Below are 21,749 nucleotides of genomic sequence, written 5' to 3'. Positions count from 1 at the left end.
CGGCGTTTAAGTAGTGAAGATGCCAGGAATCCTACATAATGTTTAACTACTGGGCTATCGGGCATTGAGCGAACTGGTCTTGTCCGGATTCAGCTGTATTCTTCAGTTGTGAAGAAACATGCAAACAAGCTGGGCCGCCAGACACAGGGAGCGGCTGGATCAACGGGAGAGAGGTTATGAAAAATAATTCATTTAACTCGTCGAGAGGTGGAAAATGTAATTCTAATTAATTCTAAAAATGGGACAGTATCGCTTTAAGTCAATCAGTGTTACCAAAATAGCTCCCTGGCGACTAAAAACTTGATCTAACGACTTTTTTGTGCATCTGGCGACTTTTAAGAACGTGCCTTTTCATTGACAAAATCATTGTAACGCTGCGCCGCCGTCATAAGCGTTTCTCATGGCGAGGTAGGGCTGCAGATTAGGTCTGATCTCCAAACAGTAGCTAGCACTGCCCATTTGTATTTTGAACGTACGGGTGTGGGCACGTTTTCTACAGAGCAGCGTGGGGGGTGTGACGCTGTGACGTCACACGTAACGTAGTGACTTGTAGCGAATTTTCAGCGAGCCAATTAGCGACTTAAGCTGTTTTTTTTTTTTGGCAACACTGAAGAAAATCACTTTATTCACAGTTTGTATCTTTCTGTACATTTCATGTAAAAGTAATCATCTTTTCCTTCCTGCACACCAGAGCTAGAACTTCATATAAGTAGATTAGCTGCTCATATGGTGAGATGCATTTCACGTTAAAATATTTGTATTATAGAAGTGTTGTTGCTGCTATGGTAAAACCCATAGCATATGAAGATAATGTGCAACTTGGTAAATTTGTCTGACCCTCCAACAGGAAGAGCTACTGCTTCAACATCAGATACTGTAAGGGTGCATCCCAATATGCGACCTTGCCTCCTCCACTTGTGCTTGTCTCCTCGTCCCGCCTCCTGGCCCCTCCTCCGTGGAGAAAACAATAAAGTTTCCCAGCTGTCAGCCTAGCCACAACAACTTTTGAGGGACTGTTTTTCATTCACCATAACAATTGCAAACGAGAAAAAGACTACAATTGAGCTTTTGCAAGATATTGAAATATAATGCTGTTGTCAGTGATGTCATCATGACGAGAAGCGAGTGGAGGAGGCAAGGTCCCATATTAAGATGCACTCTTAAGTTAGCTTTCATCGCCATCTTCTCATGACACATGCCCCAGTTGAAAGCCTTGGCCTAAGCTGTTTGAAATACCAAGATTTTCATATGATTTTGAGTCTCTGCTTAGAAGGGGCAATGATGAAGCCTACCAGACAGATTGGACTTTTGCTAAACAGAAGGAAAGATGGGACTTAACTGAACATAAGGAAATTCTCTAAAAGTGGGATTCTTTATGTGCTTGCCGAGAAATGTACTCATACAATGCCTACCAATCACGAGAGGAATACAACTTACAAAGTCTTATCAAGGCTTCAGGGAGCCAAAGGGATGCTGGACATTCAGCCCTAAGTTCAGGGAAACTATAGGACCAAGTTGTGCATGGCTGGCTGCTACAAACTCCTAGTCAACAGTCCTTCCCATTAGCCTGGTCCTGACCATCCAATAATACTACCATTTCATTTTGTATTCATGGTCTGGCATTTCTCTGAAGCTATTGTAGGAAGCAGGAAGTTTGCACTCAGTTATGGTTTGAAATTATTGGACACCTGTCACCCAATTGCTGGCAGTTACTCAACAACAACATAGCGCAGACCAATGGCTGTGGCGCAGATGTGTACGTCACTGTCGGGACTATTCGCTTATTGGGGGGGGTTTCAAAATTCTACTGCTCCAGGCACTCCACAGAGACACGGCCAGACACGTAGTGGAACCAATCCTTTGGCGGAAGTACGTAGGATGGCTTGCGAGGCTACCTTCCCATAGGACCAAAACAGAAGCTGAAAAAAAAACAGAAGCTGAAAAGGGCTAGAAAAGCTGAAGTGAGCTTTCTTCCGGGCTTATCTGAGGGAACAACTCCAGTTGCCCTAGAGGAAGAGTGCTCGCAGATTCTAGAAGAGATGAAGAAAAAGAGGGTAGATATGAAGACAGTTGAATAAATGATAGTGAACAGCTTCTCCTTGTGACAGAAACACATTGTGGTGGAAGAAGAGCCACCTGTTTGTGAGGTGAAGACAAAGTGGCTCTATTTGAAGAGCAACAGGTAAATGTTTTGAGTTAGAATTTTTGGATATTTAGGGCAACCGTAATGTCTTTGGTAATATTGTCTTACCACAGGTCTTGTTTACCTTTTCTGTCAAGTCAAATAAATTGTGTTTATAAATCACTGTAGTATACAACAGAGGTAGCTGTCCAAAGCGCTGGACAAGTAAGAGGACTGCAAGATGATCTTTGTGCAAATCCAGCTGTAAATAATGATTATTCGTCATGTGGCCTCTCTTCTTAGATCAAAGCTGAATTCAATCGCATCACTTCCAGTGTTATCAAATTAGCAACTTTTTTGACGTCCCTGGCAAAAAAAAAATGCATCTGGCAACTTTTCAAAATGTGCATTTTCAGTGACAAATTAATTGTTTTTCAACATAATTGTGACTCTGCTCCGCCGTCAGAAGCGTTTCCCACGGTTAAGCAGGGCTGGAGATGAGCTCTAATCTCCAAAAAGTAGCTACCACCGCCCATTTCTACAGGGGACAAAGGCATGTGGGCACGTTTCCTGTAGATCAGCGAGCCAATAGCGACTTTGGCTGATTTTATTATGGCAACACTGATCACTTCAGCTGACCTGACTGGGTGCTTCCACTTTAGACAAAACTTGCCTCGGTCTTCGCCTGTGCTTTTCAAACTTGAGGATGATGCAAGGAACGGTTCCTGAGCATATTGTTATTGATTTGATCAATTATTAAGTAACATGTATAGCAATGGTTCCCAAACAGGGATTGTAGGTGTGGAAAACAGGAATGTGTAGAAAATGATTGTCGCCTTTTTTTTTTTAAGTAAAAATGAAGTTTTTAAATAAATTGTACTCGGTAATGCATTCTCGATGGAGATGTTGCATGATGGTGAAGGAATCTGAATATTGCCCCCAATCTGATACATTACATTTGGATGTCCATGCATTGTTTTATCCATGAAGGAACAACTCTCTCTTAGTTTGTAAGAGGCAATAAAGGTTAATTTCCCAATAAGCCTCTAGGGGATAGTTATGAATCACTGGTGCTGATTGCTATTGGCTAAAACTATCATTGTATGTGACATCATCCAATGTGACCTCATTTCCTTTGGAGGTCTTTTTAAGTTCAGCTACTGGCATTAAGTACATTCGACATGACATCAACGCAGACATGCGCATGAAGACAGCAATGCACCCTGGATCAAAATGCTGCATGACGGTTAGATTTCCTGTCAAACTTCGAAATTTCGTCGGCGTTGCGTTGACGAGGTGACATGTCACATGGTGTAAAACTATCGCGGGATGAATGCGGCTGCAGTCTTGCAACCTCTGCAGTTGCTTATCCCCTTCAACGCTCGTCGGCGGACTGCCTCCGAGGTCATGCGCCCATGAACTGGTTGGTCAACAACTCACTCACGTGTGTATATGGGTCTTGTCTCACACTTCTACACAAGTTTGCGCAGGTCCCCACTTCAGCTCCTCCTCACTGCCTGTCCCCCCACTCCTCACACGTGGTGTGTTAGTAGAGCAAACCAGTGCGAGCTCATCGTCTCGTTCATATTTGTGGCCGACTGCAAATGCGCTGTATTTAATAACACCCACATCATGACAACAAGTTCTCGCTCACGTGCCTTTCGCAACGTCGATGCTCGCAGCAAAGTCGTATGCGCTTAATGTTCTGCCCTTTTGTGCTCTTCTTGCTTGTACCTGTACCTGTTAGCACCTCCTCAGGGAGAGGGGGGGGGGAGGCCTGTGGACAGGTATTTGGGCCTAAAGGCCTCCCCCCTCTCTCTCTCAAGCAAATAAACCTTGCATTTCTGAATTTCAACTATTGCACTGGAACTGGTCTTAAATATTAATTAGTAGATAAACCTAGATACTATCAATGCTTAGAGTTCTTGTCCAACTAAAGCTGGGCTTACACTGTGTGACTTTTGCCCCGATATTGGCACGCACGCGACTTTTTAGGAGTCGGGCCGATTTCTTGCTCCATCGCAAGTCAATCGTGAGTCTGGCATTGTGCAGTGTACATGGGGTAACGACAAGGAATTTCGCCTCACGATCGTGCAATCGCAGGGTGGCAAGAAAATCAAAACCGTTTGAAATTTTGAGTAAATCACAGAGTTAAAGCAGTGCTACGACCCGATTTGACACTTTACATGAACAAATTAATAGTGCCGTGCTGTGCGATTCGCTGTTGTGCGCGACCTCATCTCCGCCTCAGGTGTGCATGTTCCCTCCTCAGACCGATAAAACATGCATGTCGCGTCGCACAGTGGAAGCATTTTGCTCGTATGGTGTGAAGACGTGAGTCGTGAGACGTGAACTTTTAAATAGTGAAATTCCGTCATGCAGTGTGAGCAGGAGCTTAAAACTCACGAGTGAAAACATCGCACAGTATATGCCCGGTTTTACCAAATTTCAGTTGCATCAATGAGGTGACCAGTGTTGCCAATTAGATTGAACGACTTTGATGTCCCTCGTGACTAAAACCCTAATCTAGTGACTTTTTGGTGCATCTAGCGACTTTTAAACGCACATTTTCAATGCAATAACATTTTTTTTTAACATAACTGCGCTGCCGTCAGAAGTGTTTCCCATGGTTAAGCAGGGCTGTGGGAAGCTCTGATCTCCAAACAGTAGGTAGCACTGCCCATTTCTACTGTGAAAAAAGGCATGTAGGCACGTTTTCTAGGGTTCAGCGTGTCGTGCGTGACGTCATACGTAATGACTTTTCAGCAAGCCAATAGCGATTTTGGCTGATATCCGTGGGCAGCAGCCATTCATTTTCAATGGAGCCCACTCATTGAATGTGGATATCCATGCAGGAAAATAGACTTGAGTTCTATTTTCAAGGAGCAACATGGAAATATCCGGTCGGGCCGGACATGCGCCGCACTTCCACCGTGCTCCTGTGTGCAAGGCATGATCTGTTAATATGTATTCTAACAGTTTTGGACTGACACCGGACACGTTCAGGGGACGTTAAGTGGACGTCCGCGCTTTCGGTGTGTATGCACCATTAAGGGAGTGTGTGTTCTGCTCTTAAAGTTACATCTACTAGCCATTTTGGCCGGCTATGAAAAGTTATAAAGCCCTACATGCAAGCAGTGTTGCCAGATTGGGCTGTTTCCCGCCCAATTGGGCTGCTGAGGATGGCCGTGTGCGGGTAAAAATGGCATTTAGTAGAAAAACCCGCCCAATTTTTGCCAAAGAAATCAATAGAAATGGGCGGGATTTTGTGCTTCTAAGAGGGTTTTGAGCAGTTTTTGGGCTGGAAATCATCAGCCTCATCTGGCAACCCTGCATGCAAGTGTACTTCCACTGGGACCTCTCATAAACACATCGTGCTCTGACATTATTATTTGACCCTCTACTACAGTACTTGGAGTCCATTTTTCAGCAGAGGTAAAAGTGAAAGTGTTTAGATGCTGCGCATGCCATCGGGGGAGCGTACCTATGTTCCCCAGGCCCTATGTTTGACTGTCTTTGTATGGGACCGGGGAACTTAGGACCCTTTTTCTAAAAAAGGGTTCTATGTTCCCACTTTTGTTTGTTTCCGAATTTTCAAATTGTGCCTTTCCCAAAACCATCCCTAAACCTAACCTGTCAGTAATGCAATGTTTCTGAGTTTTACATTTGTTCCTTGACCAAAACTATTCCTAAACCTCAGAGGTGCAACAACAACCTGCGCTTTGCCATGCGGCAGCAGTCTACTTTGAAGCAGAGGGGAACATAGAACCCTTTTTTGAAAAAAGGGTCCTAAGTTCGCCCACATTGTATGTTTCCGAGTTTTCAAATTGTGCCCTTCCCAAAACCATCTCTAAACCTAACCTGTCAGTAATGCAATGTAGCAGTCTACTTTGAAGCGGAGGGGAACATAGAACCCTTTTTTGATAAAAGGGTCCTAAGTTCCCCGGTTGCATCGCATAAATGAGTCCCATTTTGTCCGGTCACGTTTTATTATGACGGGTCATTCATTCATGCAAAACGGCCAATGTTCACCCCACATTGGCCATTGTAATTAACGAGTGTGTAGGTGTGTTGACGAAGTTGAATAAGTCTATAGGTAAGCAGTAAGAACATCAGACTTGTATCTAATCCCAGAGGTTGCCGGTTCGACTCTCGACCCACCGGGTTGGTGAGGGGAGTAATTAACCAGTGCTCTCCACCATCCTCCTCCATGACAGGTGCCGTGAGCATGGTACTGTTCTGCTGCACTGCTCTTTTTGGGCAGCATTGGGGGCTGGCCCCTTGCTCCGGTGAGGTATTTAATGCAATTTTCGTTGTATGCAGTGAGCACTGTGTGCCGTGGAGTGCTGTGACACAATGTCAATTGAAGTTGGATTTTCTCAAGTGTGCTGTCACACTCTGCCATGTGGCAGGAGCATGTATGTGAATGCACACAGATCACATGTGGCCATTTTAGTTTGAAGTGCACAGTATAATGTGATATAGTATGCCAGATATTTACAGTAGCCTATATGTGGCCTTTCCATCTCTCGATTAATTATTAGGCAAATTATCGATTAATTAATTAATCATTAGTTGATAGTCTTATCGATCGATCGTTTCCCCGCCGAAATCTCAATGTTTCTCTGAGAAAAAACTACTAAATCTAAAAAACAAATAGTTAAAAATTGAGATAAAATACCACATTTAAATTAATTTCATTTCAATAATTTAATCCAGTGGTGCGCAAACTGTGGTACATGTACATGTACATCTTGGGTGGTACTTGGAAGAATGACATTTTTTGTGCATTGATTTGAAGGCTGGTTGTTGCAGTTGAAAATATGTCTTTGGTCTCGCATTTTGTATTATTGATTTGTATGAATCGGAAAACACAATGTAGAATAATACTAGACAAGCAAGAAATGTAAAAACAAACTTGCAGTGAATGTGACCGTAGCTGTTGATGCCATTATGAACCTCTCCTGTATTGATTGGCAAAAGTGAATATGGAAGGCCTTTACTGTGGTATTCTAATGATGGTTGTCAAGGTGGTACTCTGAGACATCGTTTCCCAACCTTTTTTGTCTCGCGTACCCCCTAAGCCTTTTTTTGTACCATTAGAACCCCCTAAACCATGCTCTATATCTATTCCTCTATCATAATATGACTATGCTCCATTCATTTGTTATTATTAAGATTTTTTTCCAAGTACCCCCTGGAGGGTGCTTGCGTACCCCTAGTGGTACACGTACCCCTGGTTGGGAAACACTGCTCTGAGAGCTCAATATTTTCTCAGTGTTACTCCACTTAAAAAATTTGAGAACCACTTAAAGTTTAATCTAAAGGTGATTTGAATATTCCCACTATTTACACCCCTCTTCACACACACTCTTCACATGCCCATTTCACCTGGGTCCCTTGTCAGTTGAATTGTCGATTCATTGCGATGAATGTGTTTTTCTAATCGAGTAATGCATTGATCGATTAAAGTCGATTAATCGTTAACATCCCTACTGCCAAGGAATGTGGAGGGCATGGCTAGACTCCGGTAAAAAAACGGGCAGGGCATTTTCAGCTGAGAGCAGTACACCAGGCATTGAGAGAGGCAGTGAATGTAGCCATTTTAGTTTGATTTGCACAGTATAATATTATGTAATGTGATGTAGTGTACCAGAGACATAGGCCTACTATACTTTATCTGGCCTTTCCATCTGTGCCAAGGAATGTAGTAGAGGGTGTGGGAGTATATGGGGAAGAGGGAAGAGGAGGGGGTTGCCCTGGCCTCTGTCTGGGGCAGAGGGTGCTGCGGCCTACCACTCCCCCCCCAGCCTCTCTGCCCAGGAACAGGCTCTCTGAGTGCGTTCCAATATATGACCTTGCCTCCTCCACTCGTGCTTGTCTCCTCGTCCCAGGAAGTAATATGTCATGATCACATCACTGACAACAGCATTATATTTCAACACGCTCAATTGTAGAGTCTTTTTTTCTCATTTGCAATTGGGATGGTGAATGAACGACAGTCCCTCAAAAGTTGTTGTGGCTAGGCTGACTGCTGGGAAACTTAATCGTTTTCTCCACAGAGAAGGGGCCAGTTTGCGGGACGAGGAGACAAGCACAAGTGGAGGAGGCAAGGTCGCATATTGGAACACATTCTCTATCTGGGGCAGAGGGTGCTGTGGCCTACCACCCCCCCCCCCTAGCCTGGAGCTCTGGCCAAAAGACCACCCCCAGAGAGGGACAGCTCAGAGAAACACACACATACACACCCTCACTTGCATGCACACACACACACACACACACCCTCGCTTGCATGCACATGCACACACACATACAGACCCTCACTTGCATGCACACACACACCCTCGCTTGCATGCACATGCACACACACACCTCATTGGTGCCTTTTCAAACTGCATCTGTTAATTCCTTCTCCTGTTGTTTATGAAACACGAACACGCACACACACACACACACACACACACACACACACACAAGCAGGCAAACACACACACACACACACACACACACACAAGCAGGCAAACACACACACACACAAGCAGGCAAGCACACACACACAAACACTCACACTCAGGAATACACATTCTCCTTAAGTCTTTGTTGTGCTATTAACAGCAGAATATTTAGGAACTGTGCCAAAAAAGGAGATTATTTATACTTAGACAGAATTATTTCTGGAGAACTAGCAGATAAGAACACTGCCACAGAAATGGGTGTGTACTGCACCAAAAATTGTTTATTTGTGTGTGTGCAGCCGTGTGTGTGTGTGTGTGTGTGTGTGTGTGTGTGTGTGTGTGTGTGTGCGTGCGAGTGTTTGTGCGGCCGTGTGTGTGTGTGTGCGTGCTTGCTTGTGTGTGTGTTTGTGTGCGTGCATCAGCGTGCGTGCTTGTGTGTGTTCATGCATCAGTGTGTGTGTGTGTGTGCGTGCTTGTGTGTGTTCATGCATCTGTGTGTGTGTGTGTGGGCGTGCTGGTGTATCCGTCGAATGCCCCAATGGCAGGACTGTAGGCGAAGCTGCAACAAACTGAATGTCTGTAATGTACTGCACTGGCTGATTCGTGTGTGTGTGTGTGTGTGTGCATGTGTGTGTGTGTGTGCATGTGTGTGTGTGCGCGCGCGTGTGTGCGTACGTGTGTACGTGTGTGTGTGTGTGTCCGTTCGTGTGTGTGTGCGTGCGTGTGTGTGTGTCCGTTCGTGTGTACGTGCGTGTGTGTGTGTGTGTGTCTGTTCGTGTGTACGTGTGTGTGTGTGTGTGTGTGTGTCCGTTCGTGTGTAGGTGCGTGTGTGTGTGTGTGTGTGTGTAGTACACTGGGCTGATTCATGAGCAGGGTGTGTGTGGGGGGCTTGGAGTTTGTCTTCCATCAGGAAGTGTGTGTGTGTGTGTGTGTGTGTGGCCCATTTATTTGTGTGTGGTCTGTGTAGGTGTCCTGGGATGTGTGTGTGTGTGTGTGTGTGTGTGTGTGTGTGTGTGTGTGTGTGTGTGTGTGTGTTGTGACATTGTTAATCAACAGCAGCAGGAAAGACACACACACACACACACACACACACACACATAAACGCACGCACACATTAACCCACGCACACACTAAAACATAAACGCACGCACACACTAATGATAACGGGTACAAAAGACAAACAAACACACACCACATGAACGCAGGTGCAAGCACACACGCACACACACACACACGCACACACACACACGCATACACACACACACACGCACATACAAACACACACACACACTCATACACACAAACAAGCATACACACACACGCACACACACACACATACGTATACACTCTCACACACATACACACACACACATGCATACACACACACACACACACACTCTTCAGGGTGTATCAGACAGAGATTAATATTGATATTGATTTATTATTAAAGAAACCAACAGCCTTAGCCTCCTGGAGGTACACACACACACACACACACACACACACACACACACACACACACACACACACACACACACACACACACACACACACACACACACACACACACACACACACACACACACAGCTGTAGGGGTGGAGAGAAAAGATGTTGAGGAGTTAGTCCATAAATGAAGCAGAATGTTTGGGAGCCTGCTCCCATTACACACACACACACACACACACACACACACACACACACACACACACACACACACACACACACACACACATATGTGCACACACACACACACACACACACAGATGCTCTCATTAGCCTCTGCCTTCCCTAAACAAAGGCCTTGTGTGTGTGTGTGCTTGCGTGTGTGTGTGTACGCTGGTGGGAGAGAGAGAGAGAGAGAGAGACAGAGGGAGAGAGAGAGAGGGAGAGGGAGAAAGATAGAGTTAGAGATTGAGAGTGAGAGAGAGGGAGAAAGAGTATGTTGTTCTGTGTGTACGCATGACTGAGTGCATGAGTGTGTGAGTGCGTGTGCACATTCATTCATTTTGTATGCACATCTGTTGTGAGTGTTCAGAGAGGAGGGGCTCAAGGGAAATGTAGTGTTGTTTAGAACAGTGTTTCTCAACCTTTTTTAAGGCGAGGCACCCTTTCAATTCATGAAAAACCTCAAGGCACCCCAAAACAACAAGTCGCAACATGGCATCGCATCCGATACCACTCAAGCTTAGAAAAGTAACACATTTGGAGACGTTCGAAGTGGCTGCTTTATCTCAGACAGGCTATGTGTAGGCCATAGAAGATGGCCAGGCCATGGTGGATGAAAGATTCCACTGACTAAGCATTAATTTATTAATTTAGACAAATATGTATTATATTACATAGGCCTAATTTATTTATTCAATTTCACCATCAGTCACGTTTCCGCGGCACCCCTGAGGAGAAACACTGGTTTAGAACCCGTGAGGTGAAACACTGGTTTAGAACCCTGAGGAAAAACACTGGTTTAGAACCCTGAGGAGATACACTGGTTTAGAACCCTGAGGAGATACACTGGTTTAGAACCCTGAGGAGATACACTGGTTTAGAACCCTGATGAGATACACTGGTTTAGAACCCGTGAGGAGAAACACTGGTTTAGAACCCGTGAGGAGAAACACTGGTTTAGAACCCCTGAGGACAAACACTGGTATAGAACCCCGAGGAGAAACACTGGTTTAGAACCCCGAGGAGAAACACTGGTTTAGAACCCTGAGTAGAAACACTGGTTTAGAACCCTCTGACTCGGACTGTGTGTAGCGAGGAACTCAAACTATCTTTTAACACTTGCACTGTAACAGGCTACATGATGCAGACACACGCATGCGCACACACACACACACACACACACACACACACACACACACACACACACACACACACACACACACACACACACACATATACACACACACAGACACACAAATACACACACTACTCTAAACTCTAATTCTTAGCTACTAACCCTCACACTGTAGCTAGTTACATGATGCGCACACACACATACACACACACATGCACACACACACACACACACACACTCACACACACACACACACACACACACACACACACTACTCTAAACTCTAAGGCTTAGCTCTTAACTCTCACACTCTAACAAGCTACATGGTGCACACGCAAGCACACACACACACACTCACTCAAGCACACACACTCCTCTTAAACTTAGCTCTTACCTCTCACACTGTAACAAGCTACATGATGCACACACACACACACACACACACACACACACACACACACACACTACTCTAACTCTATGTCTTACCTCCTAACTATCTCACTGTAACTAACTACGTGATGCACACACACACACACACACACACACACACACACACACACACACACACACACACACACACACACACACTACTCGAACTCTAAGTCTTAGCTCCTAACTCACTGTAACAAGCTACACGCACAAACACAAAGGCACTCGCACGCACACACACTAACACACATGCACGCACGCACACACACACACACACACACACACACACACACACACACACACACACACACACACACACACACACACACACACACACACACACACAACTCTAATTCTTAGCTCCTAACCCTCACACTGCTACATGATGCAACACTGCTGTTTAGTGCTCTGGGCTCACACACTCTCATTCCCCATTCATATAATCCTTACTGTGTGTGTACGTGTGTGATTGTGTGTGTGTGTGTGTGTGTGTGTGTGTGTGTGTGTGCGCGTGCGTGCGTGCGTGCGTGCGTGCGTGCGTGTGTGAGATTGTGTACATGTGCGTGTGTCTCATTCACATACTCGTTATGATTCCCTTTTAGTCTCTCTCTCTCTGTGTCTCTCTCTCTTTTTCTCCCTCTCTCTCTGTCTCTGACATGTCTCTTTCTCTCTCTCTCTCCCTCTCTGTCTCTCTCTCTCTCCCTCTCTCCCTCTCTCCCTCTCTGTCTGTCTCTCTCTCCCTCTCCCTCTCTGACTGTTTCTCTCTCTCTCCCTCTCTTTCTCTCTCTCTCTCCCTCTCTGTCTCTCTCTCTCTCTCTCTCATTTCTGTCTCCTCCACTCTCCGTCTGTCTCCCATGTCTCTGCCTTATGGTGTTATAATCGGGACAAAACGTCCACGAGCGCCACTTACTGCACACGCGAGGTATTTTATTCTGCGCGCGCGCGTAGACACTGTCGCGCGCGCGAGTTTGCTCTGCGCGCGCGCGCAAACGCTGCCACGCGCGCGCAAACACCGTCTCACGCGCGAGAGGTGACATGAATTTCCTCACGCGCGCGAGCAGAAATATGAATATTTAAATTATCTCCTCCCACTGGTTAGCATAACAAATGAAGCGGAAGTTTGTTTAGTCCATAATAGTCAAACACAGAGAGCTCAGATCTCAATTGTTGATAGACTATCGTTGCTACGGTGACTGCAACCGACCACCTTTGAAACACAACTGAAACGCAACTCACGGCTGCTGCTGACAAGGGCATTCACATATTTATTCGTAAAACCATTTTATTTTTTGGTGGATGAAAACATTGTGTCAATATGCTATGTCTATGTCTATTTTCGCCTTATTCACCCGGAACGTTCTAAAGACGTTGAGGGGTACACTTCAGGGGTACATTCGGCAACGCACCAGCTGTCATGGCGCCTCACTGTTGTGTGCCCAAATGTTCGTCCTCAAAGAGAAAAAAAATCCTACCGTGGACAGACTTTCCACCGTTTCCCCAAAGAGCAGGCACTTCGCCGTGGATGTATAAATCACATCTAGAGGGGTCCTGGTCCATATTTCAAGGTAAGATGCAAAATTATGTTCAATCATACGCATTAGCTAGCACAAATAAGCTAGCTCGCCAAACTTGTCATGACTCATGTAGCCTAATGACGCGAATGCCTCGGTGAAATAAAAAATATGAATGTGTAATTACACAACGCTACATTTATATGATATTTCCAGATCGCTATTTCAAGATTAGGCTTTTAATTGTGTGGTAAGCGATCCGATGGCCACTGATTTTGTGCTACCAGAACCAGTAGCATAGGCCTACTTGTGCCAAAATCAAGTTGTTTTGCTAACGAACTAAAATGCATACCCTGGTATTTATGGTTACAGATCAACGCTGAGACCAAGGTTTGCTCTGAGCACTTTGAGAAGCAGTGTTTTGTAAAGACCACCCGTGTTATCACAAAGCTTATAAAGGATGCTGTGCCAACTTTCGCCTGGACTTCAGAGAGGCCAAAGAGGAGAATCATCATTCGCAGACCGAGGTTAGTTTGTTCAGTCAATATTCAACTGACATGTGTTTAGCAACCCTCTAATAATAATAATAATAAACCGAGAATAGTTCGCCATAGGAATAGCCTACATTTAAATTTAGACAAGACTGGAGAATTAATGTATGTGCTGGAGATAATTGCACCGTTCCGCGGTGTCTCCTTCAAATGAATGGCAAAGTAGCATGCTAGCTTTGGCTGTGGGGAGGGTTTTGAACAGGACTGGTCGCGCACGCCGACGCTGTCAGTGTGAAAGGCAGAGAAAAACACGCCTTCTCCTCCCTCCGAGTCCAGTGACTTTTTAATAACTCACTTTTCTAAAGTTTTAACTTGGATTTCTGTCACGTTTAAACTAGGGATGTGCACGAATATTCGAAGGTTCGAATATTCGTTTTCCTTTCGAATTTAGAATAGTCCTGTCGAATAAAAAAAATCCAGCCAGTAAAAAAAAATCTGTGTTTGCCTCCCTTGCAGTGTTAAGTGACAAATGAAAAGTTCTGCAGGGTTGCATTAAATTAACCGCTCCCCTGTATTCTAATTTCTCTGGTAGGTCTAGATAGATGCTCATCTTTCATTTCCAACACAGGCGAGTGTCTGAAAGCGTTCCGCCCCCCGCCGACACGACACACACAGCCAGGGAGAAGCCACGCATCTCGTGCATTTCAGGAATGGGCATTGGGCATTCATAAATAAATAGCTGACACTGTAAATCTGGTATTGGTGATGGTTTTGTAAACATGGACTGTCATCTGTAACTGTTCGGGAATAATGTCACATCAATTTGCGTCTGATTTGACCAGCGTAAACTTCTGCAAGGTAAGCTACTTGTAGCCAACGTCCGTGTCAACAATGGCAGGTTATTTCAATACAGGTATCTCTAAAACGCTAATAATGATAAGCTAACAAACGAAGTAAGCTAGCTGAGTACTCTTAGCTGAGGCGATTTTATTTGGCTCACTACACTATAATCTGCAACTATTTGCTGGTCGTTTCATATGGCGTTGCTTCGGATTTGTGAAACAAACTTTGTAAAAGCCACCCCTGTAGCCGTGTGAATCGGGATACTGTCTGTCAACAATGTCAATTGCTAACTAGTTCTAATGCAGCCCAACTAGCGAACAACTGTTCAGTGGGGATTACTTTGCCGTGCCACGAGAATGGAAGGAGGGGAAGGGAATGATACATATTCCTCGTCACGGACGCACAGACCTCTTCCAGTGAACGTGCTGCTGGACGTTCAGAGGTGTACACTCGACAGCATTTTCTAGCTATTGCTCCCCCCTGGTGCTGTAGATGGAAGGCCACTGTAAATAAGTATTGAACTCTTTATGATATGTCGGCGGAATTTAGGCTACATCATGTTTCAAGGGATGACGGTGGGAGTCCCTCAGTCAGCAAACGCACGTCAAACGCACGTCTTTTTTTATTTTTATTTTTTTCGAATTTCGAATAACATTCGAATAGTGGCCATCGAATTTCGAATAGTGTTTTTGGCAGAAATGCACATCCCTAGTTTAAACGCCACCGCTCCTGGATCTCTCTCTATGCTGTGCCCTGCCTAGTATTTCTGAGTCCCCTGAAATAGGCTGTCTGCATTTTCTTTTTAAATGCACTGGGCCCTTTCTTTCAAATTAGTCAGTTCGTTTCAGATCTTGTCATTTCTGCTATAGGTGACTGCTCAAGATGTGGCTTCCTGTAGTTCAGAGATAGTTTTCAAAACTGCCTCAAGCTTATGTAGTAGTGTTAACAATAAACAGGTGTGGAAGATATGGCCTATATTTGAATAGTTGTGGGAATAACTATGGGAACATAGAGCAGCAAGAATAAGCTGTGGGACCAATGGGCTGTGGGAAACATAGAGCAGCTGACCCCCAACAGGGTCTTCATGGTTGTATGACCTGAATACATTTTCAAAGCGGAGCCACAGGATGCGGACTTCTACTCTTTTCCACTATTAGACGCGGCTTTATCCTGCACCTGGCCTCAGCGAGGTGGGATGTGCATACTCTTACTTTTATAAAAATGTTGTATATTGACCACTAATTCTGTGCATGCTGTCATACAGAGATGATGACCCATTCCTGAAGTTGGACGCCAGAATGCAGGAAGGTGCTGTTTAAGAGCCTAGGTAGGTATTTGCTCTAAAGACATTTGTCTGCCACAATTTAGGAAACACTGTCAAAGTGTGTGAATGGTGAAGACCAGCTTACAATGTTTTCTCTTCTCTTTTCTTTTGTTTCTGTGCTGTTTGGGCCATGTTTGACATGTAAATAGTTCAGTTGTTGGCGGTGGATTTATGTTGATTATAAATACAAGTCCTTTAGTAGGCTAGTAGGCTAACTAATTAATGCGAGCATGACCTACTGTGTCATTCTAAACAAGCAGGAAGCTGGGCATTCTTGCCGACTCTGAGAACTATAATACAGGCCAAGTCGTCATTGTTATAAGATGGTAATAACATCATCAAATATTTGCCCTGTTGAATGGATGTACGTTTTTGCGTCACATCCTGTTGATGCTAAAATTATGTGCACTGTTACATCAAGATTCATGAACTTGTCAGCAGTGCAGCCAGCCTTCTTTCTATGGCCGTAATGTAATCGTTAACAGCTCTCGAAATGAGCAGACAGCTCAGCTGCTTGGTGCATACTCTTACCAATCGGTCTATTTTATTCCCTCTTGCATTATTTATTTTCAGGCGGTGGAAGAAGCACTTGCAGGTATGCTACCGACCAGGCTCCTCAACATCAATCCGAGACGGAAGATGAAACGGGATGAAGCAGTTAGATTGAGGTAAACATCTACACACCCCTGTTCAAATTCCAGGTTTTTGTTATGTAAAAAATGACAGAAAACAAACTTAAAGCTTTAAAAGGGAAGAATAGAAAATAAAAAAACTTCTATTAACATTGTTGCATAAATATGCACACCCTTAAACTAATACCTTGTTGCAGCACCTTTGGCTTCTATCACCGCACTCAGTCTTTTTGGGTAAGAGTCTATCAGCATGGCAAACATAGAAGTGACAATATTTGTACACGTATCTTTGCAAAAAGTACTCCAAATCTGACCGATTGCGAATGCATCTCATCTGCACAGTCCTCCTCAGATTGCCCAACAGATGTTCCGTGTCATACAGGACTGAACTCTCCCAGTCCAGGTCTCTGCGGTCTTCTGAAAAGGACAATCTCATCATCCCCCGAGCCAGACTCTGTACTGTTGTTGACAGAGCTTTTTGTGTTGCTGCCCCCACGCTCTGGAACAGTCTACCTCCCAACATACGCCAGGCCCCCACACTGGCTACGTTCAAGAAGCACCTGAAATCACATCTATTCACAGAGGCATATGGTCTTTAACTTCACTGGCCCATCCCCTCCCCCTTTATGCCACTACAATGGCCCCTGTGGAACTGTTCTAAATTCCATGACTTAAGCCCCAGTTACAACTGAAGAACGATAATCACATAGCATGATGCTGTCACCTTCATGCTTCACTTTACGCTTGGTGTTACCTTGGCAATGAGGTGTTGTTACCTTTTGTAATTATGTCCAAAATGTTAAACCTCGGTTTCACCTGACCATAATACATCTTCCCACATGCATTTGGGAGATTACAGAAGTATTTTTTGCAAGTGAAGATTTTCTTGCACACCTCCTTGGTCAGGTGCGTAGGAGTGGAACCCCAAAGTCACCAACGTTAGATCAAAGAAAGCTCCCGCACACTGTTCACATTTGCATGGTTTAATGCAACGTTTCGGTCTACTGACCTTCTTCAAGCAATTCAAACCCAAGAAGGTCAGTAGACCGAAACGTTGCATTAAACCATGCAGAAGTATTTTTTGCAAAATGTACTCCACCAAGATTGAACTTTTTGGTCATAATTCGAAAGGGTATATTTGGCACAAAACATCACCCCAATAACACCATACTTTAAGTGAAGGGAGCCTTGTTGGGTGTTGGGTGATCTGAGGAGGACTGACTGTGGGAGATTGCACTCGCAGTCTTTCTGATTTGGAGGGCTTTGCAAAGAGGGGTGAACGAATATTGCCATATTAATGTGTGCCATGCTGAGACTCTTACCCACAAAAGACTGTGCTGTAATGAAGGCCAAAGGTGCTGCAACTAAGTATTAATTTAAGGGCGTGTACATTTTTGCATTGCATTGCATTGATAAATATTTCGATTGAAGGAGGGAAAAGCTGTGAATTTATTTGTCTTTCTGTCTTTTTTTTTTACATCACAAAAACCTGACATTTGAAGAGGGGTGTGTAGACTTTTGACAGCCACTGTACATATAGAAATTATGTGTTTGTTCATATCACTAACCCTCTTGGTTTAGCATGATAATGAAAAGAACTGTAAGCTTTCAGTGGACTGTATTATGTGCCAGTGCTTGAGTATTACCTGTTTGATTTCATTTGCCAACAATTAGAATTATTTTACACTGTCTGTACAAGATGTAGAAAACTACTACTGAGCGACAGTGATATGTCATGTTCTTAATACTGTATATCCTGTCATTACAGACAAGGAGGCCGGAAACTTTGATGACCTCAATGACACTGGCTAGGTGAAGGACATCAAGAAAATGGCATCAGGTCACCAGACATCAGCTCATAATCCACAACGTCATCAACCATTTTGCGCCAAAAATGAAGCCGTTCACATACCATGGCATCCTAAGCAGGTAATTTCATACCTCTCAGTAACCTCAGAATGTTGCTGGTGAAAGACATCCTGTTCAATATCACTATTAACAGAATAAACAAAATCATCGCTTCCCATAATTTCTACCACATGTTTCAATAGGCAGCACTACACTACTGTGCAACAGTGAGAGAGAGTGGGCAAGGACAAGTAAAGCGGACCTACACTACAGCAAGACTTTGACACTTCTCCACGTGAGAGACAGCCATCGCCCCCACCGTTGAGCAGTGTTGAGCAGTACCCCCAAAAGAGGAGATGATCCGACGCCCTCACAGCCGATTCCCAAAATTGTACACAAAAACTCTGTATGGGCAAGTGTGTGTGTGTATGATATTGTAAAACTTTTCAGTCCATCTTCTATACTATACAATGTATAAATATACATGTGAAAACCTAAATATGCATTAAAAACCATTACTGAGGTTAAGAAATGCATTATAACAAATACATCTGATTCAGGTGTACTGTACATAGAAATGTCTTTATTTGCCACAAATACATCACATCCTGGAAACCTGTACAATGTGTAGATTCAAAGGTCTGCCAGATCTTTGTGACGGCACAGGATTGCAGTGGAACCCAAACATAGCCTATGAACTCCCACGCCATCTCACCAACTGCCGATATGCAGTATGCCTGAATTTCCTGTACAGCAAAGAAATGTAGAGATTGTGCCTTCATCGAGAATAGGTCATTTGGAATCACAACATATTCAATTTACTTTGTGCGTGTGGTGTAGCTATTGCTGTTATTATTATGTTACTAGTGACCCATTTAGTTGAGCTCAATAGTCTACATGACATCTCTGCACTTGTGTTACCACTATTGGGATTGGCAGCTCCCTAAATGAAAATTAGAAGAACTTGCCTGGATGAAATGTTATGAACTGTGTGCGTTGTGCTTCTTGCTGAAGTAACATGACACCCACATCACCTTCCAGAAATAAAGTGTATACAGGCTACCTAACCAGAGTCCTAGAGACCTATTGCTGCTGTGTGATGAAATCCAGGCAAAGGCCCACCTGCTTTGGCAATTGCTGCAACATGTAAAAAAGGTAGACAGATTAGGCCCCTGTAGATATGGCATGTGTAGATGGATTCACTAAATTCTTTAACCACTTAAATGGCTTGGGTCAGACAAGCTGGGCTGCACACTGACCTCTTCCATGTTGCCCATGTGGTTTCGTTGGCTGTGTGTGACCACCTCCGTACAGGGGCCGCCGATCAGCAACTGAAGGCAGAGTTATTTATTTTTTAAAATGTCTGCACCTTTTTATTAAATATATTGCATTGCACTGGTATTGCATTAAATGTACTAGCCAAGTGACACAAAGAGAGCAGGTAAATACAGTCTATTGATCTGTAGGCCTACCATTTATGTCACTTCTTAAAGATTCAATTATTCAACTCTATATTTGAAGAGGCCGGTATTGCACTACCATTTTCCATGAACCAGTCAACTTCTGGGAGTCATTGCAGTACTTTGAGAAAGTGATCATACTGTCTAGCCTAATCATTAGGCCTAATTGTGCTTGTATCAGTATTGGGTAACACTTTAGAATAATGGATGCAAAAAAGCATTATAAAGACTTAATAAATAATTAACTATTGACGAACAAAACATTAACAAACGTTTGTAAATGATTAGGAAATGTAAACAAATGCTTGTAAATGACTAGGAAATGTTATGTTAATATTTCATATTTATCAAACATTTACAAGTTGCTTGTAAATGAATATAATAGTCTGTTATAAGGTGTGTAAAATCTTGAATATATCATTTGTAGATATTTTATAAAGCATTAATAAAGCTTAGTTAATAATAAAAACATTTGTTAATGTTTTATTCATCATTAGTTAATTATTTACTGAGTCTTTACTAAGGAACATTATTATAAAGTGTTACCCAGTATTGTAGTGTCATTGGTTATTTACAGTGTGTCGACGCCATCTACTGGATACTCCACGCACGGTTCATTTTCTATCCACTTCATCATTTCATTCCAAAGCACAGAGTGAGCTCTTTGATGCAATGTAGACTAAATTCAGCTAGAGCTCTAGTTGTGTATACCCGTTGGATCGCTGAATACATAGCCTACATTAAATCCATATATTTCAGCCTCCGGTCTCAAGTCAACTGCGGCCGTCTTGCCCACTCGTCACCAGGTATGGAGAACACGACAGTGGCAAAATGAATGATTGTTCCAACAGATTTCAATAAAGGTTTTCTGATCTGACCGCTTGAATTGACTATCCGGCTCCCTCTTTTATTGCAATGCTTATATCAAACACACTTGAATCCTTATACATTACAAATATCTGACTGGACTGGACCATCGTAGGAAACAGGTATGTCTCTCAGTCATGCAGCATGCACGGAGCTGGATTTCAGTGAAACATTGCACTTACAACATGTTAACTTAAGGTCTCTATAAACGTGCATTTTGGTCTTCTTTGCAAAACAACTTTGTCATCATGCCAAATACCTAGCCTGCTAATAAGCTCTTAAAACACACTCCGTCGTGAGCAAAATGAAGCTGACAGGAATAGTCCTAGGATACAACACGAACCATATTCAGTTGATGAAATGTCTACTCACTTTATTCCTCATCTGCTGTCTGCGAATCTCAACAAGTTCGCCCATGAAACAAACATATGTATTAAACAATGTGTTCATAAAAATGGGTAAGAAATAGAGGTAAATGCCCTTGTCAGCAACCTTCAGTCATTCCACTCGTCAGTAAACGCGAGTTGCAGTCCCTGCTACATAGCAACGATATAAACAATTGATCTTGATATCTGTGTATGACTATTTCGGACTAAACAAACTTCCGCCTCGCTGGTTATGCTAATCAGTGGGAGGAGATCATTTAAATATTCATATTTCTGCTCGCGCGCGTGAGGAAATTCATGTCACCTCTCGCGCGTGAGACGGTGTTTGCGCGCGCGCGCAGAGCAAAATCGCGCGCGCGACAGTGTCTACGCGCGCGCGCAGAATAAAATACCTCGCGTGTACAGTAAGTGGCGCTCGTGGACCTTTTGTCCACATTATGACGCCATACTGCCTGCTCTTTCCAATGCACAAGCTAGCTCATTCTTAACTGCTGCTCTCTCTCTCTCCATCCCTCTCTCTCTCTCTCTCCATCCCTCTCTCTCTCTCTCTCCATCCCTCTCTCTCTCTCTCTCTCTCTCT

General features: G+C 43.8%; 1 long non-coding RNA gene across 2 annotated transcripts; it reads left to right on the top strand.

The window, feature by feature from the left end:
- Positions 1–13,150: 13,150 nt before the first annotated feature.
- On the top strand, positions 13,151–18,755 carry LOC134461488 (uncharacterized). Of its 2 annotated transcripts, XR_010037289.1 has the most exons (6): positions 13,151–13,372; positions 13,691–13,845; positions 15,917–15,979; positions 16,550–16,644; positions 18,377–18,537; positions 18,660–18,755. It is a non-coding gene; the product is annotated as an uncharacterized LOC134461488 (long non-coding RNA). The 2 variants fall into 2 exon arrangements; XR_010037288.1 differs by having other exon boundaries at positions 13,151–13,845.
- The last annotated feature ends 2,994 nt before the right edge of the window (positions 18,756–21,749 follow it).

Source organism: Engraulis encrasicolus, chromosome 13, assembly GCF_034702125.1.
Source record: "Engraulis encrasicolus isolate BLACKSEA-1 chromosome 13, IST_EnEncr_1.0, whole genome shotgun sequence".
NCBI lineage: Eukaryota > Metazoa > Chordata > Actinopteri > Clupeiformes > Engraulidae > Engraulis > Engraulis encrasicolus.
The sequence above is the reverse complement of the archived record's forward strand: the minus strand, read 5'-3'. Positions and strand labels throughout refer to the sequence as shown.